The sequence below is a fragment of the Chiloscyllium punctatum genome, chromosome 34 (genome assembly GCF_047496795.1).
Source record: "Chiloscyllium punctatum isolate Juve2018m chromosome 34, sChiPun1.3, whole genome shotgun sequence".
Classification (NCBI taxonomy): Eukaryota; Metazoa; Chordata; class Chondrichthyes; order Orectolobiformes; family Hemiscylliidae; genus Chiloscyllium; species Chiloscyllium punctatum.
In genome coordinates this window covers 31,529,215-31,543,834 of record NC_092772.1, presented here as the reverse complement: position 1 = coordinate 31,543,834, position 14,620 = coordinate 31,529,215, and the positions used below count along the sequence as shown (strand labels likewise).

The window sequence follows — 14,620 nt, the reverse complement described above, 5'->3', positions numbered from 1 at the left end:
ACTCTGATACTCTCTGGCCCAGTCCCAGTGGGTGTGTGTTGGGGAGGGATATATGGGTGTGTGTGGGGGAGTGCGTGTGTGGGTGTTTGGGGCTGTGTTTGTAGGGGGGGGGGGGCGTGTGGGTCTGTGTGTGGATGTGTTTGTGGGGGGGGGGGGGTGTGGGGGGGGTGTGGTTGTGTGTGTGTGTGTGTGTGTGTTTGTGTGTGTGTGAAGGGGGGTGGTGTGTGGGTGTGTGGGGGCTGTGTGTGGGGGGTGTGTGGGGGGTGTGTGGGAGTGTGTTTGTAGGGGTTGTGTATGGGTGTGTGTGTGTGGGGATGTGTGTGTGGGGATGTGTGTGTGGGGATGTGTGTGTGGGGATGTGTGTGTGTGGGGATGTGTGTGTGTGGGGATGTGTGTGTGGGGGGATGTGTGCGGGGGGATGTGTGTGTGGGGATGTGTGTGTGGGGATGTGTGTGTGGGGATGTGTGTGTGGGGATGTGTGTGTGGGGATGTGTGTGTGTGGGGATGTGTGTGTGGGGGATGTGTGTGTGGGGATGTGTGTGTGGGGATGTGTGTGTGGGATGTGTGTGTGGGGATGTGTGTGTGGGGGGATGTGTGCGGGGGGATGTGTGTGTGTGGGGATGTGTGTGTGGGATGTGTGTGTGGGGATGTGTGTGTGTGGGGATGTGTGTGTGGGGGGATGTGTGTGTGGGGGGATGTGTGTGTGTGGGGATGTGTGTGTGTGGGGATGTGTGTGTGTGGGGATGTGTGTGTGGGGGGATGTGTGTGTGTGGGGATGTGTGTGTGTGGGGATGTGTGTGTGTGGGGATGTGTGTGTGTGGGGATGTGTGTGTGTGGGGATGTGTGTGTGTGGGGATGTGTGCGGGGGGATGTGTGCGGGGGGATGTGTGCGGGGGATGTGTGCGGGGGGATGTGTGCGGGGGGATGTGTGTGCGGGGGGGATGTGTGCGGGGGGATGTGTGCGGGGGGATGTGTGCGGGGGGATGTGTGCGGGGGGATGTGTGTGGGGGGATGTGTGCGGGGGGATGTGTGCGGGGGGATGTGTGCGGGGGGATGTGTGCGGGGGGATGTGTGCGGGGGGATGTGTGCGGGGGGATGTGTGTGGGGGGGATGTGTGCGGGGGGGATGTGTGCGGGGGGATGTGTGTGCGGGGGGATGTGTGCGGGGGGATGTGTGTGTGGGGGGATGTGTGCGGGGGGATGTGTGCGGGGGGATGTGTGCGGGGGGATGTGTGCGGGGGGATGTGTGTGGGGGAGTGTTTGTGGGGGGGGTGTGGGGGTGTATGTGTGTGGGGTGTGTGTGTGTGGGGATGTGTGTGTGTGGGGATGTGTGTGTGTGGGATGTGTGTGTGTGGGGATGTGTGTGTGTGGGGATGTGTGCGGGGGGATGTGTGCGGGGGGATGTGTTGTGCGGGGGGATGTGTGCGGGGGGATGTGTGTGTGGGGGGATGTGTGTGTGTGGGGATGTGTGTGTGTGGGGATGTGTGTGTGTGGGATGTGTGTGTGTGGGGATGTGTGTGTGTGGGGATGTGTGCGGGGGGATGTGTGCGGGGGGATGTGTGTGCGGGGGGATGTGTGCGGGGGGATGTGTGTGTGGGGGGATGTGTGCGGGGGGGATGTGTGCGGGGGATTGTGTGCGGGGGGATGTGTGTGGGGGAGTGTTTGTGGGGGGGGTGTGGGGGTGTATGTGTGTGGGGTGTGTGTGTGTGGGTGTGTGTGGGGGCATGAAACCGCTCTGCTGTTCTCTGTGTCCCCATCCTGACTGAGTGACCTGTTGAACACCCTTTCACCACCACTCTCTGCCCCCTGTGATCAGGCAGTTCTGTCTCTATCTTACCACGAATCCCATTATCACAGAGATGTACAGCAGGGAAACAGACCCTTCGGCCCAACCTGTCCATGCTGACCCAGATATCCCAACCCAATCTAGTCCCACCTGCCAGCACCCAGCCCATATCCCTCCAAACCCTTCCTATTCATATACCCATCCAAATGCCTCTTCAATGTTGTAATTGTACCAGCCCCCACCACATCCTCTGGCAGCTCATTCCACACACGTACCACCCTCTGGTGAAAAAGTTGCCCCTTAGGTCTCTTTTATATCTTTTCCCTCTCACCCTAAACCTAATGCCCCTCTAGTTTTGGACTCCCCGACCCCAGGGAAAAGACTTTGTCTATTTACCCTATCCATGCCCCTCATGATTTTGTAAACCTCTATAAGGTCACCCCTCAGCCTCCGACACTCCAGGGAAAACAGCCCCAGCCTGTTCAGCCTCTCCCTAAAGCTCAGATCCTCCAACCCTGGCAACATCCTTGTAAATCTTTTCTGAACCCTTCCAAGTTTCACAACATCCTTCCTATAGCAGGGAGACCAGAATTGCACGCAATATTCCAACAGCGGCCTAACCAATGTCCTGTACAGCCGCGACATGACCTCCCAACTCCTGTACTCAATACTCTGATACCAATAAAGGAAAGCATACCAAACGCTGCCTTCACTATCCTAACTACCTGCGACTCCACTTTCAAGGAGCTATGAACCTGCACTCAAGGTCTCTTTGTTCAGCAACACTCCCCAGGACCTTACCATTAAGTGTATAAGTCCTGCTAAGATTTGCTTTCCCAAAATGCAGCACCTCACATTTATCTGAATTAAACTCCATCTGCCACTCCTCAGCCCATTGGCCCATCTGCACTGACCAATGTGGGTCCACAACCAGACTGACGTGCTGGGTGGGAAGGTTCCTTTCACACAAGTCAGTGAGAATGAGACCAACTTGATGTTTGCTAATAACTGTGAAGTGTGCCAAACCTTCGACAGATTACCGGTAAACTGGAATGGAGCCTTTAACGTGACACAGGGGGGTTTCGGGAGAGATGGCTAGATGGATGGTGACGTGGGAGGGGGAAGGGAGAGACCAGAACAAGGCGGTGGACGTGCAGACGCCTTCTGATGTCAGACAGCCCGAATCAATCCAACGTGGATTTCAGGAAGACCTCCCCCCCAACCCCCCCGCCATTCGCCCCCACCCCCACCGACACCCCCCCCCATCAGAGGGTCACGGGGAGACTCACTCCCACAGGGAAGGGACAAGGGGAAATGTGTTGGGGCTGCTTGGCAAAGCTAGATAAATACAGGAGGGAGAGTGGAGTAAGGAGACAGAAGCCATGGGGGGGGTGGGGGGAGGTGCAGGGGGGAGGTGGAATACACAGTGCGGGAACAGCAGCAGATGGGCCAAATGGCTGGTTTGGATGGTGTTGGCTGGACGTGACTCAGTTTGAGTCAGACAGACAGGAATACAGAGAACCAGAACCACCGCCAGGGGACCCTCCTCCAGCCCCTTCACCCCCTCCCTATCTCTGTTACCCCCCTCCAGCCCCTACACCCCCTCCCTATCTCTGTAACCCCCTCCAGCCCCTACCCCCCTCCCTATCTCTGTAACCCCCTCCAGCCCCTACCCCCCCTCCCTATCTCTGTAACCCCCTCCAGCCCCTACACCCCCTCCCTATCTCTGTAACCCCCCTCCAGCCCCTACACCTCCTCCCTATCTCTGTAACCCCCCTCCAGCCCCTACACCTCCTCCTATCTCTGTAACCCCCCACCAGCCCCTACACCCCCTCCCTCTCTGTCACCCCCTCCACCCCTACACCCCCTCCCTATCTCTGTAACCCCCCTCCAGCCCCTACACCCCCTCCCTATCTCTGTCACCCCCTCCAGCCCCTACACCCCCTCCCTATCTCTGTAACCCCCCTCCAGCCCCTACACTCCCTCCCTATCTCTGTAACCCCTCCAGCCCCTACACCCCCTCCCTATCTCTGTCACCCCCCTCCAGCCCCTACACCCCCTCTCCCTATCTCTGTAACCCCCCTCCAGCCCCTACACCCCCTCCCTATCTCTGTCACCCCCCTCCAGCCCCTACACCCCCTCCCTATCTCTGTCACCTCCTCCACCCCTACACCCCCTCCCTATCTCTGTCACCCCCTCCAGCCCCTATATCCCCTCCCTATCTCTGTAACCCCCTCCAGACCCTACAACCCCCTCCCTATCTCTGTAACCCCCTCCCTATCTGTGTCACCTCAAAACCAATGCCCTATTGAATACCCCTTCCCTCTGTCTCCCCTTCTTGCTATGTTTCTGTTTGTCTGTCAGTGGGTCAGTGTCAGAGCCTGAGGCCTACCAGGTGGATATTTGGGAAGGTGGGTTGCTAGCTCAGAGACAGAGCTTAGTTTGATGCAGATTCTTAAAAGGGGGAGAGAGAGCGATTGAGCGAGCGAGAGAGAGAACATTAGTGAATGTGGAGAGAGACAGGAGACACTCTGGGATCGTTCCCCTCGGAGCGGGGAAGGTTGGGTTGGGGGGCTGTGGGAGATCGAATTGAGGCATTTGGAATCAGGAAGGGGGCTGTCTGCTGGAGTCGGTGAGGGAGAGACTGCTCCAGTGGAAGGAGAGTCAGCCGCCAGAGGGACACGGGATGGAAGTGAATTGGGAACAGATCCTGTTTGGGGGGGTGGGGGGGGGGGGTGTTTAATTTGAGGCAGTGAGTTGTTGTGATCTGGGAAAGAGGAGGGGCGGGGAATTCAACAGGAATTTCAAAACGATTGGCGGGGGTTGGATTGGGCCGGTGGGAAATTGTCCCATAGTGTCCAGGGATGTGCAGGTTAGGGTGGATTGGCCGTGGGGAATTGTCCCATAGTGTCCAAGGATGTGCAGGTTAGGGTGGATTGGCCGTGGGAAATTGTCCCATAGTGTCCAGGGATGTGCAGGTTAGGGTGGATTGGCCATGGGAAATTGTCCCATAGTGTCCAGGGATGTGCAGGTTAGGGTGGATTGGCCGTGGGAAATTGTCCCATAGTGCCCAGGGATGTGCAGGTTAGTGTGGATTGGCCGTGGGAAATTGTCCCATAGTGTCCAGGGATGTGCAGGTTAGGGTGGATTGGCCGTGGGAAATTGTCCCATAGTGCCCAGGGATGTACAGGTTAGGGTGGATTGGCCGTGGGAAAATTGTCCCATAGTGCCCAGGGATGTGCAGGTTAGGGTGGATTGGCCGTGGGGAATTGTCCCATAGTGTCCAAGGATGTGCAGGTTAGGGTGGATTGGCCGTGGGAAATTGTCCCATAGTGTCCAGGATGTGCAGGTTAGGGTGGATTGGCCATGGGAAATTGTCCCATAGTGTCCAGGGATGTGCAGGTTAGGATGGATTGACCATAGGAAATTGTCCCATAGTGCCCAGGGATGTGCAGGTTAGGGTGGATTGGCCATGGGAAATTGTCCCATAGTGTCCAGGGATGTGCAGGTTAGTGTGGATTGGCCGTGGGAAATTGTCCAATAGTGCCCAGGGATGTGCAGGTTAGTGTGGATTGGCCGTGGGAAATTGTCCCCATAGTGCCCAGGGATGTGCAGGTTAGGGTGGATTGGCCATGGGGAATTGTCCCATAGTGCCCAGGGATGTGCAGGTTAGTGTGGATTGGCCGTGCGAAATTGTCCCATAGTGTCCAGGGATGTGCAGTTAGGGTGGATTGGCCGTGGGAAATTGTCCCATAGTGCCCAGGGATGTGCAGGCCGTGGGAAATTGTCCCATAGTGTCCAGGGATGTGCAGGTTAGTGTGATTGATTGGCCGTGGGAAATTGGTCCCATAGTGTCCAGGGATGTGCAGGTTAGGGTGGATTGGCCATGGGAAATTGTCCCATAGTGTCCAGTGGATGTGCAGGTTAGGGTGGATTGCCGTGGGAAATTGTCCCATGGTGCCCATGGATGGTGCAGGTTAGGGTGGATTGGCCGTGGGAAATTGTCCATGGTGCCCAGGATGTGCAGGGTTAGGGTGGATAGCCATGGAAATTGTCCCATAGTGCCCAGGGATGTGCAGGTTAGGGTGGATTGGCCATGGGAATTGTCCCATAGTGTCCAGGGATGTGCAGGTTAGGGTGGATTGGCCGTGGGAAATTGTCCCATGGTGCCCAGGGATGTGCAGGTTAGGGTGGATTGGCAGTGGGAAATTGTCCCATGGTGCCCAGGGATGTGCAGGTTAGGGTGGATTGGCCATGGGAAATTGTCCCATAGTGCCCAGGGATGTGCAGGTTAGGGTGGATTGGCCATGGGGAATTGTCCCATAGTGTCCAGGGATGTGCAGGTTAGGGTGGATTGGCCGTGGGAAATTGTCCCATGGGTGCCCAGGGATGTGCAGGTTAGGGTGGATTGGCCGTGGAAAATTGTCCCATAGTGTGCAGGGATGTGCAGGTTAGGGTGGATTATTCAAGAGTAAATGTAGAGTAAATAGGGTAGGGGTGTGGGTCTGGTTGGGATACCTTCAGAGGGTCAGTGTGGATGTGTTGGGCTGAAGGGCCTGTTTCCACAGTGTCGGGATTCGGTAATGACATCGGGGAAACTGTGGGAAACGAAGAATTCACAGAGCATGGTGTGTGGTGTGGGGGGGGGGGGAAACGGAAGTGAGGGAAGGGGGACTGAATGGAGATATGCGGCTCGCGCACGTTATCCTCCTACAAGGGAAGGCCGCATGGCGGGAGAAAATGGCGGGCGAGGTTGGACACCGCACGGTGCGGGGCCGGGGTGGGGAGGGCGTAGTCGGCGGGAACAGGCGATGGCCGCGGGCGCTCGGAGCGTCACTTACGCGGTCTCGTCGTTGTGGAAGACCAGGTGGCCGCTGTGCTGCACAAAGTCCTCTCCGGCCTTGGCCGTGCCCTCGACCGTCCGGTAGGGCAGGTGGACGGGTGCCCCGGGCGCCCGAGGTCCGCTGCACCTCCACCCCCATGACCCCCACGCTCTCGCTGACCCGCTGCGAGCCCTGGGGCAAAGGAGAAGACGCCAGCGTGGTCTGTCGTCGAAGATGGTGACCGTGGCGACGGGTGGGGGAGCCAAGGATGTAGGCCGGGGCCTGGTGCCCCCCGGGCGTCCTGCACCCCTCCTCCGCCCTCTGGTCTGGGTGGCTAACCCGGAGGTTGGTGATGTGAACCTGGAAGTACTCGTCCTCCTCGAAGATGTCGTCGTCGATGATGCCGACCGACAGCTCGTGCCTCACCTCACCCGGCTGGAAGACCAGGGTGCCCTCGGTGAACTGGTAATCGGAGCCGGCGTTGGCGGGTGCCGTCCTCGGTGCGGAAGTCCACCGCCAGGGTGCAGTCGGGGTCCCCGCCCTCGGCGGGTGACCCCCAGCCGCAGCGAGCCGCAGTTCTCGAAGCACTGGTACTGGGCGTGCTCGAAGCGGACGGTCCCCTGGGCGTGAGGAAGGTGGCGGCGCAGGTCCTGGGGCGCTCAGGGCTTGCCGGGCCTGCTCTGCCGCGTGCCTCTTGAGGATGTTGCCGGCCCCAGTCATGCGGCGGGTGGCCTGGATGCGGTAGAAGGCGCGGCTCTTCTGCTGCTGGCTCAGCGCCTGGTAGTTGGCCATCTCCACGAGCTGCTCGGTGTCCTTGTCCGGGTGCCTCTGCCTGAGCTCCCGGAGCACCCTGGCCATCAGCCGCCTCTCGGCCTCCTCCTGGTCGCGGTCTACCGCCTCGGCGTCCGGCCCTCCCTCCTGGGGGGAACCTGGCAGGCCCCGTCCAACTCCAGCTCCATCTTGTCGGGCGGCCTCTCGCCCACCGTCTCGATGATGAGGCCCCGGCTCTTGTCCGCCCGGTACTTCTTGTAGACGTACTTGTAGACCAGCAGGCGACGGTCAGCAACCCAGGCCACCATCACGCACACCGGGAAGAGAAGAGGGTGACCAGGCCCTCCCAGATGTCCACCACCCCGGGGCTGATCACGGCCAGGATCAGGTAGAGCCAGATGTAGGCGAAGATGCTCCAGCTGGCGGTGACGAAGAACACTCGCAGGTGCTTGATCTTGCGGCTCTCGCCGTCGGGCACCACGTAAATGCAGGTGGCGATGATGATGAACATGTTGAGGCCGCGCTGCCCACGATGGTGGCGGGGCCCAGCACCCCCTGCTTGAAGTTGTGCCCGCACACCTCAATGACGGAGAGCAGGATCTCCGGGGCAGACGAGCCCAGCGCCATCAGGGTCAGGTTGGACACCGTCTCGTTCCAGACCCGCACCGTGGTGGTGGTGGTCTCTCCGTTGGGCCTCTTGATGGTGATCTCGCGCTCCTGCGAGGTAATCACCTCGATGGGACGCCATGAAGCGGTCGGCGATGATTGACATCCCCAGGAACATGTAGACCATGGCGGCAAAGTAGACGATGGCGCGCGCCACCTTGTCGCCCCACCGAGGGGTCCTGGGGCTGCCACAGGGGGAGGATGACCCCCTTCTCGCACACATACCGCCCCCACGCAGTGCTGTATGCCCGGCGGCGCGGCGGGTGACTCCTGACCGGGCCGGGACGCGCCCAGGAGGGGCGCCAGCAGGAGCCCGGCCGCCGGAAACATCCGGAAGAACGCGGGCCTCGGAGCCATCATCCCCCCTTCAGTGGAGGCGGAGCTGCAGCAGGAAGGACACAGTTAATTAGTGGAACGTGTAGAGGGAGCTTTACCCTGCATCACCATGTAGAGAGAGCTTTACCCTCATCTAACACCATGTAGAGAGAGCTTTACCCTACATCTAACACCATGTAGAGAGAGCTTTACCCTACATCTAACACCATGTAGAAAGAGCTTTACCCTACATCTAACACCATGTAGAGAGAGCTTTACCCTACATCTAACACCATGTAGAGAGAGCTTTACCCTACATCTAACACCATGTAGAGAGAGCTTTACCCTACATCTAACACCATGTAGAGAGAGCTTTACCCTACATCTAACACCATGTAGAGAGAGCTTTACCCTACATCTAACACCATGTAGAGAGAGCTTTACCCTACATCTAACACCATGTAGAGAGAGCTTTACCCTACATCTAACACCATGTAGAGAGAGCGTTACCCTACATCTAACCCCATGTACAGGGAGTTTTACTGCATCTATCCCAATGTTAGAGAGAGCTTTACCATGCATCTAACCGCGTGTAGAGAGAGCTTTACCCATCATCTAACCCCATGTACAGAGAGCATTACCCTGCATTTAATGCTGTGTAGTGTGAGTTTTACCCTGAATCTAACCCCGTGTAGAGTGAGTTTTACACTGTTTCTAAACCCCTGTAGAAGCAGTTTACTCTGTCTCTAACCCCGCGCAGAGAGAGCTTTACTCTGTATCTAACCCCGCGCAGAGGAAGCTTTACTCTGTCTCTAACCCCGCGCAGAGGGAGCTTTACTCTGTATCTAACCCCGTGCTGTCCCTGTCCTGGGAGTGTTTGATGGGGGGGACAGTGTAGAGAAAGCTTTACTCTGTATCTAACCCCATGCTGTCCCTGTCCTTGGAGTGTTTGATGGGTGGGAACAGTGTAGAGGGAGCTTTACTCTGTATCTAACCCTGTGCTGTCCCTGTCCTGGGAGTTTGATGGGGGACAGTGTAGAGGGAGCTTTACTCTGTATCTGACCCCGTGCTGTCCCTGTCCTGGGAGTTTGATGGGGGGACAGTGCAGAGGGAGCCTTTACTCTGTATCTAACCCTGTGCTGGTCCCTGTCCTGGAGTGTTTGATGGGGGAACAGTGTAGAGAGAGCTTTACCCTGTATCTGAAGCCGTGATATGAAGATTTTAACAGTGAGGTAAGAGGCCCTTCAGCCCGTCCTATCTGTGCTGGCCTTTAAACACTGGTCGATTCTCCTGTCATTCCCAGCCGTGGGCCCATGGCCATGTACTCTGTGAGGTCTCAAGGGCCTGTCAAAATACTTCATCAATATTTTGTGCGGTCTGTGTTTCTCCCAGACTCTCAGGCAGTGCTTGGAGTCTCCCTCCGAGGGGAACCATTTTTCAGTGAATCGCCCCATCCCAGATAGCATCCCGGTGGATCGTCTCTACATACTCTCCATATCAACTCCTATAGGGGTGGCACGGTGGCTCAGTTGTTCCTGGAGCCAGGGGACTCGGGTTCAATCCCACCTCAGGCGACTGACTGTGTGGAGTTTGCACATTCTCCCCAGGTCTGCGTGGGTTTCCTCCGGGTGCTCCGGTTTCCTCCCACAGTCCAAAGAATTGCAGGTTAGGGTGGATTGGCCGTGGGAAATTGTCCCATAGTGTCCAGGGATGTGCAGGTTAGGGTGATTGGCCGTGGGAAATTGTCCCATAGTGTCCAGGGATGTACAGGTTAGGGTGGATTGGCCATGGGAAATTGTCCCATAGTGCCCAGGGATGTGCGGGTTAGGGTGGATTGGCCGTGGGGAAATTGTCCATAGTGCCCAGGGATGTACAGGTTAGGGTGGATTGGTCATGGGAAATTGTCCCATAGTGTCCAGGGATGTACAGGTTAGGGTGGATTGGCCGTGGGGAAATTGTCCCATAGTGCCCAAGGATTTACAGGTTAGGGGTGATTGGCCGTGGGAAATTGACCCATAGTGTCCAGGGGATGTGCAGGTTAGGGTGGATTGGCCATGGGAAATTGTCCCATAGTGTCCAGGGATGTGCAGGTTAGGGTGGATTGGCCGTGGGGAAATTGTCCCATAGTGTCCAGGGATGTACAGGTTAGGGTGGATTGGGCCATGGGAAATTGTCCCATAGTGCCCAGGGATGTGCAGGTTAGGGTGGATTGGCCATGGGAAATTGGTCCCATAGTGCCCAGGGATGTGCAGGTTAGGGTGGATTGGCCGTGGGAAATTGTAGGATTACCGGGATCAATGTTGGGGTTCTGTGGGTGATGCTGTTTGGAGTGGGCAGTGTGAACTCAATGGGCCGAAAGCCTGTTTCCAGACTGTGGGGATTCCATGACTGTGTACCACGGAGCCCAGCACAGCACACAGTCCTGCAGCTGGTGTCTGAGGTATCTTATTTACAACCTCCCTGTTGTTGTATTCAGTGCCTGCAACAATCATGTGTGCTTAATGACCTGATTCATTTATCTACGGACCTACGGGTGTGTGTACACACAAGATCCTTCAGATTTTTCCGTGCCTCCTGCCAATTCATCGTGTATTCCCACTTCTTTTTGAACCTCGCACTTGTTCCATTTGCCATCATTTAGACCCGCTGTGGACAGAGGTCATTCAGATCCACATAGACCCCAAACCAAGGCCTTCCCAAGAGCATCCACTCCCTCTCCACCCGATCTCTGTAAGCCGACATTTCCCCATTTCCACCAACCCACCCCTAACCTGCACATCCCTGGACACTATGGGACAATTTCCCACGGCCAATCCACCCTAACCTGCACATCCCTGGCACTATGGGACAATTTCCCACGGCCAATCCACCCTAACCTGCACATCCCTGGGCACTATGGACAATTTCCCACGGCCAATCCACCCTAACCTGCACATCCCTGGGCACTATGGGACAATTTCCCACGGCCAATCCACCCTAACCTGCACATCCCTGGGCACTATGGGACAATTTCCCATGGCCAATCCACCCTAACCTGCACATCCCTGGGCACTATGGGACAATTTCCATGGACAATCCACCCTAACCTGCACATCCCTGGGCACTATGGGACAATTTCCCATGGCCAATCCACCCTAACCTGCACATCCCTGGGCACTATGGGACAATTTCCCACGGCCAATCCACCCTAACCTGCACATCCCTGGAAACTATGGACAATTTCCCACGCCAATCCACCCTAACCTGTACATCCCTGGGCACTATGGGACAATTTCCCATGGACAATCCACCCTAACCTGCCACATCCCTGGGCACTATGGGACAATTTCCCATGGCCAATCCACCCTAACCTGCACATCCCTGGGCACTATGGACAATTTCCCACGGCCAATCCACCCTAACCTGCACATCCCTGGAAACTATGGGACAATTTCCCACGGCCAATCCACCCTAACCTGCACATCCCTGGAAACTATGGGACAATTTCCCCATGGCCAATCCACCCTAACCTGTACATCCCTGGGCACTATGGGACAATTTCCCACGGCCAATCCACCCTAACCTGCACATCCCTGGAAACTATGGGACAATTTCCCATGGCCAACCCACTCTAACCTGCACATCCCTGGAAACTATGGGACAATTTCCCATGGCCAATCCACTCTAACCTGCACATCCCTGGAAACTATGGGACAATTTCCCATGGCCAATCCACCCTAACCTGCACATCCCTGGAAACTATGGGACAATTTCCCATGGCCAACCCACCCTAACCTGCACATCCCTGGGCCCTATGGGACAATTTCCCACGGCCAATCCACCCTAACTGCACATCTTTGGACTGTGGGAGGAAACCAGGGCACCCGGAGGAAACCCACGCAGACCCGGGGAGAATGTGCAAACTCCACACAGACAGTCGCCTGAGGGTGGGATCGAACCTGGGTCCCTGGCGCTAGGAGGCAGCAGTGCTAACCACTGAGGTATTGTGCCAGGACCTTGGTGAGACCGCACTTGGCCTATTGTGGTCAGATTTGGTCACCTTATAACAGGAAGGATGTTATTAAACTGGAGAGCATGCAGGAGACATTTACAAGGATGGTTTCCTGGCCTCCAGGGTCTGAGTTACAGGGAGAGGTTGGACAGACACGGACCTTTCTCTTCAGAGTGTAGGAGGCTGATGGGGGACCTTATCGAGGTGTGTAAGACCATGAGAGGCAGGGATAGGGTGAATACACTCAGTGTTTGTCCCAGGGTTGGGGAACCGAGGACTAGAGGGCATCAGTTTAAGGTTAGAGGGGAAAGAATAAAAGGGAACCTGAGGGGCAACATTTTTACCCAGAGGGTGGTACTCAGATGGAATGAGCTGCCAGAGGAAGGGGTTGGGGCAGGTACATTAACAACAATTACATGGATAGGAAGGGGTTAGAAAGATATGGGCCAAGTGTCGGGAAATGGGGGTTAATGTGGATGGATGTTTGGGGTTGGCAGGGACCAATTTGGGGCCGAAGGGTCTGTCTCAATAACTCTACGGCTCGTTCTGACTGCCTCCGCTGCACTACTCTCAAGCTGGGATGCTGAGGCATCTCCTCGGGAAATATAAACCTCAACTAGCTCCTTCTCCCACTGTGAAGACTGCTACTGATCACACCGGTAGGAACTCTGTCACCCCCCCCAGGTCTCCATCCCCACTGGGTCCCACTCTGCCACTGAGGGAGCCCCTGAAGATTCGGAAAAATAGCCGTGGGGCGTCCCCTCAAATCTACCGAGCACCAGGGTCAAAGGTGATAGGGTCAGAGGTGGAGGGAGAGGGCGGGTGTGATGCTGGGGTTTGGGAGTGGGCTGGGGTGGGTCACTGAACGTGGCTGCACACTGACAGGCAAGGGATTACTGTCTCATCGGGAAGGGCGGCTGGTCTCGTTAACAGCCGCTAGTCAGGAATTCTGTCAGCTGGCTGCACATGACGCTGGGCACGTTCACGACCAACGCCAGCTCGCCAATCAGTCACCACCCACACTTCATCCCAGTCCAGACTTCCAGCTCTCACACTCTCACCAGCCGGGAGGGCAGAGTGAAGGAACTGCGAGAGACGGGAGGGAGAGCGAGGAAAGGAGGGGCGGGGGAGGTGAGGTGAAGAGTGCCGAGGGAGAGGGGGTGGGGAGGGTGGGGGATTTAACAGACCCAGGGCTCAGCGCCCCCCCCCCCCAAATGGTGGAGCAATGTGACTGGGGAAATACTGGAGGGGCCGGGACCAGAGGAGGTGACAGAGTTAGGGAGGGGGTGTAGGGGCTGGAGGGGGTTATAGAGATAGGGAGGGGGTGTAGGGGCTGGAGGGGGTTACAGAGATAGGGAGGGGATATAGGGGCTGGAGGGGGGGGTTACAGAGATAGGGAGGGGGTGTAGGGCCTGGAGGGCGCTACAGAGATAGGGAGGGGGTGTAGGGGGCAGAGGGGGTTATAGAGATAGGGAGGGGGTGTAGGGGCTGGAGGGGGTTACAGAGATAGGGAGGGGATATAGGGGCTGGAGGGGGGGGGTTACAGAGATAGGGAGGGGGTGTAGGGACTGGAGGGCGCTACAGAGATAGGGAGGGGGTGTAGGGGCTGGAGGGGCTTACAGAGATAGGGAGGGGGTGTAGGGGCCAGAGGGGGTTATAGAGATAGGGAGGGGGTGTAGGGGCTGGAGGGGGTTACAGAGATAGGGAGGGTATATAGGGGCTGGAGGGGGTTACAGAGATAGGGAGGGGGTGTAGGGGCTGGAGGGGGTTACAGAGATATGGAGGGGGTGTAGGGGCTGGAGGGGGTTACAGAGATAGGGAGGGGGTGTAGGGGCTGGAGGGGGTTACAGAGATAGGGAGGGGGTGTAGGGGCTGGGGGGGGTTACAGAGATAGGGAGGAGGTATAGGGGCTGGAGGGGGTGACAGAGATAGGGAGGGGGTGCAGGGGCTGGAGGGGGGAACAGAGATAGGGAGGGGGTGTAGGGGCCGGAGGAGGTCATAGAGAATTGCAACCCTCAGTTAGATTCCAGTCTGTAACTCCCTCCCGGGGTATCTGTTATCATACATTGTCGTTTATTTTCACGGTGTAGTCACTGCCCAACAGTCTGCTCGCTCCTGTGCTCACATTACCGGAGGGGGCAGTGTTTGGAGGGTATTGCCACTGGGTGTGGAATCAGCCTGCCTGGTTTTCGGCTCCAGATCTCTGCATCCTGCTGTTCCGTGCTGTTGACAAGTTTTGTTCCTCATCAGCTCCCCAAGGATGGAGGTC

At 57.1% G+C, this 14,620-nt stretch overlaps 1 pseudogene; it reads right to left on the bottom strand.

Annotated features, from left to right (window-relative positions):
* LOC140458708 (sodium/calcium exchanger 1-like) overlaps window positions 1-14,620 on the bottom strand; it is a 129,253-nt pseudogene that overhangs the window by 113,688 nt on the left and 945 nt on the right.